This window comes from Harpegnathos saltator, unplaced genomic scaffold (assembly GCF_003227715.2).
Source record: "Harpegnathos saltator strain DR-91 unplaced genomic scaffold, Hsal_v8.6 scaffold252, whole genome shotgun sequence".
Classification (NCBI taxonomy): Eukaryota; Metazoa; Arthropoda; class Insecta; order Hymenoptera; family Formicidae; genus Harpegnathos; species Harpegnathos saltator.
In genome coordinates, this window is record NW_020230042.1 from 771,699 (window position 1) to 784,206 (window position 12,508).

A 12,508-nucleotide genomic window follows, 5' to 3' on the forward strand; every position below is an offset into this window, starting at 1 on the left:
GAGCGAGGAGCGACATTGTTCTCCAGATTCTGTCGCAAGCGTGCCGCGCGTTTCCAGCGATATCTACGGACTTTATCAGCGCGAGCTTATCCACACGCTCTCGGCGAGGATCTACTCGGTGGCGCCCGGTCGGCTGCAAAAATCGCTCGTGTCGCGAAGGAAGGAAATCGCGTGCGCGATTGCGTGAATTTTCCAGCGGTTCTCGCGCAATTCGCACGTTGCGTCGTGGCGTGTCTCGCACGGCGTGAACGCGCATTTGTTGCGTCGCGCTCGATTATCGCGCCGGCTGACACTCCCTCCGGCTAGAAAGCAATCTCGTCGATGCTCCACCATTAAATCGGCGATACTCGATCTGCGCGATAGAGTGACTGCAGCCGCCGCACTGCGTCGACGGATATATTCATTCATTTTTCAATTAGGCGCGCCGATGCGGGAATTGCGGGGTCGTCGCGGTAGCGCCGTGCGGAAACGCGCATTTTCTCTCTGTCTCTGTCTGTCTGTCTGTCTGTCGTTCGAGCGCGTAAAAGTGAAAGATTCTCTCCGCCGAAATTTACATAACCTTGTTTCCTTCCCTTATCAAGAGGGGGAGGGGGGAACGAGCGCGTTCTTTTCTTACGAAATTGATTTGTCGTCCGAAAGACAGCGCGCAGCAGGGAGCACCGTGTTTGACACACGATCGTGAAAGGTTGATTAATATAGCAATTATTAAGCGAGTTAAATGATCGAAGAGCTTCCATGAATCATGGCGACGCGTTTCTTACGCGAACGTGCTTCAGCGACGCATTAAACAAGAGGCCGTTGTTGAAGCTATCGACAAATTCCGTTATTAATTCAAGAGCTTACGAAGAAAGTCTTACAAGCCGGTACGACGAACACCGAGCAAGCCGATTGATCGGCCAGGCAAAACACAAAAGCCCAAGGTGTGCATGAAGTTAGCCTGACCTCTTTTGAAAATTGCCAGTTGTTCCAGATTGTTCTAACTTTGTACCACATTGCTCCAAGGCGATATTATTTTATTCCAAACAGTTCTCCGATAAAACGAGAAAAATTGTTTTTTTAGCTGGCCCCTCGCCCCTCCCCCCTTTTCAAAAATCGAACATTTCTTTATCGTTACAGATTGTTCTAGTTGTGCCAGACATTCTTCCAGAAGAACAATTCCATAAGTCGAACCATAAGCCCAGCAAAATAAAAAATTGACATATAAATACTCCCCGATCAAGAGTAAACGTTACCCTTCCTTTCACGTCCCAATCGACAGCTGTTTGTTCTGAGTTGTTCCAGGCCTGTATAACAGTTCTGTGGTATAAATTTCGTATCATCTATGCTCTTGACGGTGACCGTTAAAGTCACCGATTCTCGTTCTTCTGGAATAACCAGAACGATAAAGAAATGTTCTGTTCTGGGACAAGCAGCACAATCTGCAACGATAAAGAAATGTTGGATTTTTGTAAAAGAGGGGGGCCAGTTAAAAAAACAGTTTCTCTCGTTTCGATCTGAGAACTGTTTGGAATAAAATAATATCGCCTTGGAGCAATGTGGTAACAAAGTTGAAACAACCTGGAGCAACTTTCAAAAATATAATTTTCAAAAAAGGTGGGGCTAACTTCATGTAGTCACAAGCCCAAGTCCGAAGTTGTCACTAGCTGGCTTGGTCGCATCGGCAGGATCGCCGCCGCCGCCGCCGCGCGCCGCGCCGGTGGACTTCAAACGAGTGTTATTGAAAGAAAATCGGCGAGCGAAAGAAAATGACGAAGTGACGAACGCGTCGGCGCGCGTGACCGTTTCCTGCTGTGAGGATTTCGCTACATCGCGATATCGTGTCCTCCTGCATTAATTGCGCGAGGTTGCGTGACAGCTCGCGAAGGATACGGGAGAAATTTAGGTTTCTCTCTCTATTCTTGTGGCAGTCCGCGGGGATTCGCCAATCGGGTCCGGCCCTCGAGCGATACATACTCATGCGAAAATGTAATTCTTCCTGTAACAACGTTTACACAACACGTGGCAGCCGTCGCGTGTCCACCTGAAACGGCCATCGCGATGTGCGCGTAAGCCAACGTAACGACACACACGTGCGTCGACGTTGCGCAACGCGACGGACGAGCCGTCCCCGCGCTGCGGAATATCCGCTCATCCGTTCATCCGTCAGATCGCACCAGCGAGTTCGAGCACTTTCGCGTCTATGATCGATACGGTCGGAGCGGGACCTCGAGATTGACGGCCTCCTCTGAGAGACGGATCGTATTTAATTAATAACGCGCGATACTCCGCAAGAAAACGATAGGACGGAGGGGGAAAAAAGCATTTCGGTTTCTTCGCGGCCGCGTTAATCCAACGGAACTTTCTCCTCCGCGCGAGAGCGCTATTTTTGTGGAATTTTATCAGCGCGCGCTCGATAAGCGGAGGGAAATGATATGAAAATTAAATCTGCATAAACGAGTCGAGCAAAAGAATTTCGAGTGAAAATGTGAAACGTGAAAGAGAGAGAGAGAGAGAGAGAGAGAGAAGCGTCCAGGCGCAATTGCATATTTCGAAATGTCGTAGCATTTTCAAACGTCGTATCTTTACGACGTAACCTCCACGTTTGCTCCAATTTTCCCAAAATTCGCCGATATACGCTGATAAAGTGCGCGCAGGAAGAACGAGCGCGCATAAAGAAAAGTATCGCGGAAATCAATGCGAGAGAGAGAGAGAGAGAGGCTGTATACGAGGCATTATAAAAATTAAATATCAGCGCGAGCCGGAGGAATCGAACGTTAGAAGCGGCTCTCATGCGCGTCACGTTTCCGTCGGTTTTTGCGCTACACTTTCGTCATTTGCATAACGCGTGTCAGCGACGCGACGCCGCGGGACGACATTATACTCGCGTCCGTTTCACCGGGCGGCCGGCCGCGCATTATACTTTCACTTTCACCGAAAATCGCCTGCGTATCAGCTCGAGATCGTACCGCCGTTGTTAACGGACGAGCTCCTCCGCTCCTCTTTTCCTTCGTTTCTTTTTGCCACTCTTCTCTCATGTTCACGTAATTCCCGCGGGATTACGTGGGTCCATTATCGTCGCGCGCACGCACCGCGGCGAGTCGTCCTTCGTTGGATGATAAATCTTTTCGCCCGGACGCAGCAGATGTTGCGTGTTACCGAGCGAGTGATGTAACTGTCGCTATTTTCCGATCCTTCGCGTCGCGATTGACGGATCGCGTCGATCACTGCATCGAGCTCTGTCCGCTGGAGCTCAAGAGCGAAAGAGAGTCATGGGCGCGGATACTCGGAATATATGAATAACACAGGACGCGCGTGTTTTGCAAGAAGCCGGCGGACTCGCATGCGATACGTATTACGGATCACGGGCGAACCTGTCGGGGATTTTTATCGAGCCCGAGGAGATGATAAAAGGAGAATGTCGCGCGACGGACTGACGTAACTCGTGGATGTTTGCTCGCGGGAGGGCCGAGTGATAACTCGCTCGTTGCTCGCGCCGAGCTGTCTCTCAACCAAGCTGCTGCGCAATCTTGGAAACGCCGCGGCGATCCCGCTTTGCGATTAAAAGTCGGCCGTGGCTAATTTTCCGCGCGGAATGCACGCGTCGCTGGCTTTCGTTTTCCGCGGACGTACGCGCGACTGATTTCCTACGAAGAAACCGATTACGTTTTTGCCGGTCAAGCCTAACGGCTGCCGTACGAGCTGCCGATTACGTGGTCCGTGTCATATCGCCTTGCACACTCGACATTCGAGCGACTTTTTTTTTATCGGGCGCAATTAAACGGTCCAAGTGCGCCGGCGATGTAACGACACCGGGCGAAATTGTGTAATCTCTGCTGCGTCGAACGCGACGTCGAGTGGGGCGAATAAGGGATGAATGAGAAGCGAATGCGGTGTAAATAAATGTACGAAACGCTTCGTCCATTTTTACATTTCCCACCCTCTCTCTCTCTCTCTCTCTCTCTCTCTCTCTCTCTCTCTCTCTCTCTCTGCCAAAGATTAATATATATTTAACGAGACTCTCGTGTATGTGTGTGTGTGCGATCCTCCCTTCTTAATGTCGTTCATCAATGCGTCCCCCTTGCCTGCCGTTTTCCCAATCTCGCGGCGCTTTTTATATATTTAACAAAAATTGTCACGCCCGCCCGCTGAGGGCGCCATTTGCGCGTACATTGCGGGCCGCTTTCATTTATATCGCCGAGCGAACGCGCCGTTTAATATGGGGTCAGCGCGATGTTGTAAAACAATATGAGCGCGCGCCGGTCGAATGAATACATCCCGCTCACCGAGAGTATAACCGTGGAAATGAAATGTAACTTGTAAAAGCAACATAATGATGTTACCGTTTATTCGGCCACGGCTAGCCGATAATTAACAGCGTTTCGTGTGCGTGAAATTATAGGAGCTCTGGCGTGTAATGAGAGAGAGAGAGAGAGAGAGAGAGAGAGAGAGAGAGAGAGAGAGAGAGAGAGACAGAGAGAGAGAGAGACAGAGAGAACGCGCGCGCGATGCCATTTGAAACGTGGCCTATTCGTGTCTCGTGGCGAGCAGGAAGAAGGAAAAGAAAAAAAGAGCGGACCGACTTTTAACGTCGACCGTTAATCACTGTAGGTCGCGAGAACGCAACGTTCTCGTATTTATGACGTTTAATAAGACTGCCCCACATTCAGCGGAACGAGCAGCCGTTCTAACTGGATCCTTCCAGCGGGTGATTGTAAACTTTTGCGACTGGACGACGGTGTGTGTGTGTGTGTGTGTGAGTGACGCACTTCGCTATATCTCGATGTTATCCATTATTAATGAAACTCCTAATGACGTCGCTCGTTTACCGCTCGCTAGAACGCAACTCCGCGTGATTCTGCGTTTACCTGCGCGCGCGAGCGCGCGTGTGTGCGTGTGTGTGTGTGTGTGCGTGCGTGTGTGTGTGTGTGTGCGTGCGTGTGTGTGTGCGTGCGTGCGTGCGCTTGTGTTCGATGCAGCTGCCGCGCGTGAGAAGAAGCGAGAGCGCGATTAATTCGCGACAACTTGCGACTCGCGGTGGTAATAACGAGCATCGTGAAAGAGGCGGCGTCCTCATCTCTCGATCGAATAACATTAATTGTGTTGAAATTAATCGTACGTCGAAGCGCGAACAAGAGTGACGTCTACGGCCGGGCGCGGACACGCGATGCATTTGGACGTGAAATCTGCGCGGCGGATTAACGCGCTCGAATGATCGCCGCGCGCCGTGCTTAATCTGCGAACGTGCCTCGAGTCTCGGCGAATATAAATCTGCGCGTGACAAACGGACGATAAATCCCGAGTAATCGATCCGAGTGTTTACGAGGAGGTACACTTTGATTGTTAAAAATAGATAAAGGACGCATGCGACGCGCGCTCGTGTGTAGTACGGCACGTACCGGCGCCTCGTAATTTCCTGAAAGACTCACCGAGCCGGTAAACGATACTCGACGATTATCGTCTCCCCCCCTCTCTCTCTCTCTCTCTCTCTCTCACATATACGGGCGCGTTTCCGCTGCCTCGTAATTACACGGCGCGGATCGACTTTCGTTTTCCAGGGTAGGGTCGTCCTTTCGCCGTGCGGTGTCGGCTTCTTCCGGTGTTCGATAAAGAGAGAAACGTTTCGGGTGGACAGGTGAGAGCGCGGGGAGAGAACAGGGAGCGCAGCGGGGTGGAACGGAGTGGAGCGGCAGTCGGAGATCTGCATTTCTTTCGGAAACACACACTCGACGTTTTTCCCGTCGATTTTTCCCGCTCGAGTTTTCCTCGCCGGTGTTCGCGCGCACGGATCGTCCAGGTGGACATACAGGCGGACAGAGATAGACGACACGAGCCCATTTATTCCGTCGGTAGGTACTTTCTTCCGGATGGATGCTGCGGACTTGCGCTAACTGCAAGCTTAAGGTTGCTCGAGTGATGACTCGCGTCGGACTCTTATCGCGCGGCATTTGTACGTTTACCGTTCGCGTTTTAAGACCGTATCACACTAGCGACTCGCGACTGTCGTTTGGACGGCTGTCCATTATTCGAGTCGCAGCCGCAGTCGCAACCAATCACAGAACTCCGTGTAATCACGTGACGCGCTCTCGTCATAATCACATTTATTTAATAGTATGTAGAAGTCGGTGATCATTAGAGCAAGGTTATATCTACACCAGGAAAAATGTATTGTTGCGTGAACCAAAATTTTGTTGCAACAACAAACATAATTTGGTTAAAATATGCCGAACAAAACTGTTTGGTTCCAGTAAACAATCTTGTTTGATTACGGTTCGTTCGTATAACGTAATACTTTTGTTATAGCAAGCAAAAAGCTTCAACCATGTGAATTTTGTTAAAAACACTACAATTTTTTCTTAATATATAATCTAAATTTTAGTCCACAGAAAGACAAAATCTAGTATCCATTGGGCATTATTTTAGTTTATGTAAAATAATATTTCGTTATTACGTAATTTTTGTGGATAAAATAACTAAAATGCTTAATTTCTATATATGAAGTCTAAGAACAAAATCATTTGTGGTAACAGAGAACAAAGCAGAAAAATATATCTAGATATTTTGTTATATAAAACAAGATATTTGGTTGCTATTAAAAAATAGCCTCAACTAAACAGTTTTGTTAGAGATAGTAAATTTTTCTTCCTGGTGTAGTGTTGTTTTATGTGTTACATATTTTTTTTTTTAAATGTCAAAACAATTTAATAAGGAGATGGACTATTATTTAGTAGATCTCGTAGAATGTAAACCCCTTCTCTGGGATTGTACGTGTGACAGTATGTTAACAGTATTTAGCCGCAGTTGCGATCGCCAATCGCAAGTGTGATTGGAAAACAAGAAGTCGCAATCGCAATCGCAGACGCAGTCGCAGCCGCGAGTCGCTAGTGTGATACGGTCTTTATCGCGCAGTCGACTATCTCGGGGAGTCATTTTTTCCCAGCGAGGTAAGAAGTGTCTGCGCGTAAAATTGGTTTCCACGGTGTGGGAGGAGAGGAACGGAACGGAGTCGAGACGAGGAACGGAACGTCGCCGCGTGCACTCGACGTCGTAAAAAATGTGAGGGCCTTTGAAGGTGCTCGAGATTGAACGACATGCAAATATAGCGCGCGCAGGTACGAATATAACAATTGCACGCGAACGAACCGCTACTGTAAAATCTGGCGTAACCTACAAACCCAAGATGAGAGAGAGAGAGAGAGAGAGAGAGAGAGAGAAAGAAAGGGAGATGATCGTAATATCGCTTCAGCGATGCTTTAATATCTTCAACGACCGTTTCTACTATCATAGAGATTGTCTCTGCGGTAAAAGGCGGATGCTTCCTTGAAAGCGCGCTTCGCGTCTTCGCAACTTTCCTCCGGATTTATTCGAACGGAAGCACGCACGCATAATGTTCGTGTAAAATCTGTGTAGATGAACTTTCTTCCCCGACGGTAATGAGAGCGTGAAACTCATTGAAATGTGTTAACAAAACAAACAACATTTTTCTGTTCTGGAAATTAACTTCCTCCTTCCCCCCCCCCACTGTGTGAAGGTAATAAGATGCGTAAAGTGGGTCGAAAGGAGAAAGAGAGAGAGAGAGAGAGAGAGAGAGAGAGGAGAGAGAGAGAGAGAGAGAGAGAGAGAGAGGAGGCGAACAAAAAGATCGAAAACAGCAAAGTCTTTTGGTCTTGAACTCAAGCGAAAAAGTAGAAATGGATGATGACAACGCAAGAAGGTGTGTATAAAAAGATTGCAAAGAAGATAACGCATCGAACGAGGGCGAGAATAATTTCCAGCCAAATTCACCGGGACCAGAAACGATGGCCAGAGACACTCGTTAGAGTAGATGGAGATGAGAGGCTTGAATGAGTCACAAGGACGAGGACAAATAGGGGTCACGGCTGATCTCGCGGAGACGAGCGGGCGAAATTTGTCCGACTTTGTTCCGCAGGATAGCGTTGCACGCCGACGATGAAATCGACAACTTCCGCCAGGCGCAAGGTTGTAATTTCGTTAGCGAGCGGGGGTGGGTGGGGGGAGGGGATGGGGGAGCGGGTAATGATAATCCCGTTATTAAGCATCAAGTTCCGCGGCTAGCACGATGCGTGTCGACGCTAGTCAGAGAAATCGGAGAAGTTCGTAATGAAGAAAAGCATGCATAATTAGAAGCTCGATCGAAGATCGCGCGAAGGCGCACGTACTCGCGCCGGCGAGTTGCTCGACCTCGTTCGTCGGCTGTCGGTAAGCGTGTTACGCGTGCATGTGCACAGCGCATGAATATCAAGTGCAAGGATACACTCCCCTTCCTCTCGGCTTCAACCCCGCACCCGCCATCCATAATCGCTCCGTTGTATAAATGCGACGTTAATTGTATAGAATTATATAGAATTATATAAGTTCGCGCCCCGCCTCTCGCACGAGAGCAAACCCATTCGTTCGCGCTCGACGCCCGTCAATTTTCACGTATTTTCATTTCACCTGTCGAGACTGAGGAAATCAATTGGAGATCAACTTCCGAGACAGCCGGGATATTAAATCTATCTGGCTAGCTCGACTCTTCAAGGTGAGGTGACCATGTCAAAGGGCAAGAGCTACTCTGGAAACCGGAGGGCATTCATTCACAGTAGCCCGACGGAGGATTCGATTGACAAGTCTCTGGGAGAGGTTCGCGGCCAACAGTAAGCTTCGTTACGTGGCGGAACGGCGACATCGCCGGCGATATCGATATGTAATATCTTGCAAATAGGCAAGGACAGAAACCAGTTCAGACTGTCTGCCCGGGTAATCATTGCAGCCAGGCGATGATAGGATCTCGCAAACCATCGCGGGCTTGTCGCGTCCCCCCGGCCAGGCAGCTGTCGCCGTTCCGTCGCGGATTGCGTAATGAGTTTGAGGTTCGCGCGTGTCGCGATTTATATTCTCGCAGGTCGGTCGCAGGACGATCCCTCGCCGGAATCCCTCGCGCGTTTACCCGCTTCCGGGCTCGCACGGCCCTTGCTTTAGGCCCTACTTTAGGCCCTACTTTAGGCCCGCGTAGATACGAAGGCGTGCTTCGGTCGGTCCGAATAACAATCGCACGATTGTGTGTCTCACACGTCGATACATCCGGTGCTGAAGTAACGCGCAACGCCTCACCGTCAGCTGAACTAATGTTTCTCCTGTATCTTGCGGCGCTACGATTCTTCAAGTAAATACGCACGCCCCGGCGGCACAATTGCGAGCGATTGATCATCAGACGCGACCTCACGCGAGTTTCAGCGCGCGATTTCTCATGCGGAAAGTGTGTCGGGGAAATGTACACGTATTTCTAATGCTAACATGATTAGAACATACGCACACACACACACACACACACATACGTTGCATAAATCCGCGCGATATAATCATACGTAAATAACAGCTACAATTCGAGAAGCAATCGTAGCGAATAAAATACGTTTCGACACTCGCGCGGCCGATTCGTGAGCGATTCTTCCCGAACTTTCCAGACGATTCCCGATCCACGATGCAAATCCATCAATCTAATATCGCGCTGATTGAGAAATGTTACATAAAGCAGCCGTGGACAATCGGCCAGGCCGACCGCCCCGCAGCGCCGCGCCGCGATAAACAAGTGCTTGCCGATAGTAACAAGGCGGAATGAAATAAGTGGGGATCATTAAGTGAAAGCACGATACAGCCGGGCGCTGAATTACAGCCGGTCACAGTTCAAGTTGAGATCAATTCGGGTCCGACTCTCCGATCTATCTAGCTCTAGGTCCATCCATCCATCCATCCAGCCCGCCGCCACGAGCAGGGTCGACCACGAGCGCGCGATTCGATCATACAGTTTCGTGGGAAAGGTCCGACGCCGTTGGCGCCGAGAGCGTTCGCTCCAATTTCAGTTTTCTTCTCATCAGCATGCCGGATGATGCAAGTGGACATAACGACGTCGGTGTGACTCATGCGATCTCTAACGCGCCTACAAACAGATTTTCTGAGGGCCGATCGTGTCCCTCTCCCTCCCCCCTCTCTCTCTCTCTCTCTCTCTTTCTCGGAAAAAAAAGAGAAAAAGAAAAAGTAAGGCGATCCGCCGTTGTGTATATATATATATATATATATATATATATATATAGCGCGCGATTTGCGCAACGCGATCAACGGTATCGGAGAGAAAGAGAGAAGGAGAGATTTTTCGGTCACCATATTGTGTGCGTGTGCATTCTCCGAATCCGGTTTTGAAACCCGATGATGCCGATACGTGGCACCGGTTACACCGCGTGTAGCCGAGAGCAGGATGTCCTTACGCGACGGACATATGACTCGCGCGCGTCAATTATATACGTTGACCGAATTCGCTGAAGTAAACGGGGGGGGAAGTAAAAAGCAGCGAGAAGCCAGACGGCGCGGCGGAGGGGAGGAAAAATAGCACGAGATAGATAGACTTTCTCGACGTCCCGTCACGATCGACCCATTCGAGAGATCTCGAGCTAATTGTCGAGCGCGCCGCCGCGCGCGCGACTAGACATTATTTCGAAAATTCCGCTCCGCCGGTTATCTCGCGGCATCTCATACCTGAGCGAACCGCGCCCGCGCGCATTAGCGACGCGTGCGAGACATTAATTTCGCGATCAGCGATCGCGATATCAAGCCGAAGCTCGAAGATACGGGGCGGAGGAGGGGGGGGGGGGAGGGAGGGGGATCGCTCATGGCCGGGCGCCTCTCGCACTTAAAAATTGCCGGCCGTCGCAATCTCGCAAATTCGACGCGAGACGTCGAAATTCGGCCTTACACGAGCGATCCATCATACAATCGCAGAGCTACCTGCCGATCTTTCCACGCGCGTTTCGCAACAAAGACACCGTTCGTCCCCCGCCGCGCCGCGATCGTTATGTCAAAGACAGGGACACGTAACGCGCTTTGCGGCATACCCGCCCGCGGAGAAAGGAGTCTCGGAGACGCCCGGGGCGTTTTATGCACCGGCTCTGGATTTTGACAGGCAATTTCGTTGACACGTGTGACAACACACATCGCCGTCGACGCTGCCGCGGTTCTATGTGATCTAGAAAGGAAGCTTTTCGTCCACCCGACCTCGACCGGATTCGATTTGGCCGCGGGGCATCCGCGGCCACCGCGGCCGAGAGAGAGAGAGAGAGGCGCGTTTGATTTGGCTCGGTTCGGTTCGGTTCAGGTCCGGTCCCCGAGTGCTGCATTTCGCAATTCGTTATACAGCGCGTTTCCCTCGCGCTCTACACTTCATGCGCCACGCCTGCTCACTTTCTATAGCGGAGGAGAGCACCGAGGAAAAAAGATTGCGGTCGCCGGCGGTCGTACGACGAGCGGTGACGACACGTTCACCACCTTCGACGCTGCCTGCCTGCCTGCCTTGCCTGCCTTCGTCGTCGGAGATGCCGCAGTCTCGCGGTATTCGCGGGTCTCTCTCGGCGAGTACACTTCCAACTGCGGTTTGCTCCTGGCAATTTTGCCGTCTCTCCCCTCTCGAGACTCGCGAGAAATCGCGCGCGAATTTGATTTCCTCGTTTCTCGTCGGGCGGAATTTGAGCAAGGTATCTTTTAGCGAGTCCTTACGCGAAAATTTCGCCGAGACGTCGACGTCGTCGTCGTCGTCGTCCCGCGGAAAAATCTGTCTTGTTCGCGAGAGATCAGTCGGTTCTGACACACCTTGAATTGGCTCGGGAGTACATCGCGTCGATAAACGGGACGTATAATGTATGCTAATTATCGTCCCACTTATCCGTCTACGATTACACGTCGGGTCGTTTCTGAATGCCTCCGCGTCGAGAGCGCCTTTTAATCTCGAGAGGATGTTTAGACGCGCCTCTCGAATTGCAAATCGCTACCCTGGGAAACCGCTTCCTGCCCACCCCCATGGATATGGAGATAACCCGATGGATTTATACGGAAAGGGATCTCGGTGACGCATAATGCGCGCGCATCGGTCGATGTCATTTCGTTCGGGATTCGATGAACTATCCACTGTCAGCAGCGCTTATTTCATCTCTTCGATTCGCATTCGATTCGCGTTATTATCTCTCCGACTGGAAAACGCGACGCCCGCACACGCGCTCGATCTCCAGCCGTTGTCAAGTCCGGGCGATTACGCGCGCGCGCTGTGTAACGCGCCTAACGAGAAAGTAAAAGCGGACTAAAGGCGAGGAGAAACGCGCTCCATCGCGCTCGGATTACGGACGCACGCGTAAGCGAAAAAGCGCGGCCGCTCGTCTCGTGTGCGCGCTTTATGTACACGGAAAGGAATGTTTGCTCGAACGAACGTACGAACCAGTTCCCTGCTGAAATACGAACGACTCGGAAATTCCGATTAAAAATAGCAGAATTTAGTTTCCACAATTCGGAAATGCCAGAAATCGTTTCCGTCCGATAGAATGTATACCTCCCCCTCCCTCCCCCCCTCCCCCAGGCGTATATCACTCGCGAGATTTTATCCGTACTCGACGATCTCTTGACGAGTGAAAGAATCTCAAATGTGGTGGATTCGAATTTTAGACGGGCGTTCGACGCACCTCGGCGCGACGGATTGAGCAATCGCACCTGC

The 12,508-nt window shown here is 50.7% G+C and overlaps 1 protein-coding gene across 32 annotated transcripts in view; it reads right to left on the minus strand.

Moving 5' to 3' along the window:
* Window positions 1–12,508, minus strand: part of LOC105187420 (uncharacterized) — a 215,875-nt gene that overhangs the window by 53,519 nt on the left and 149,848 nt on the right. The window lies entirely within an intron of this gene.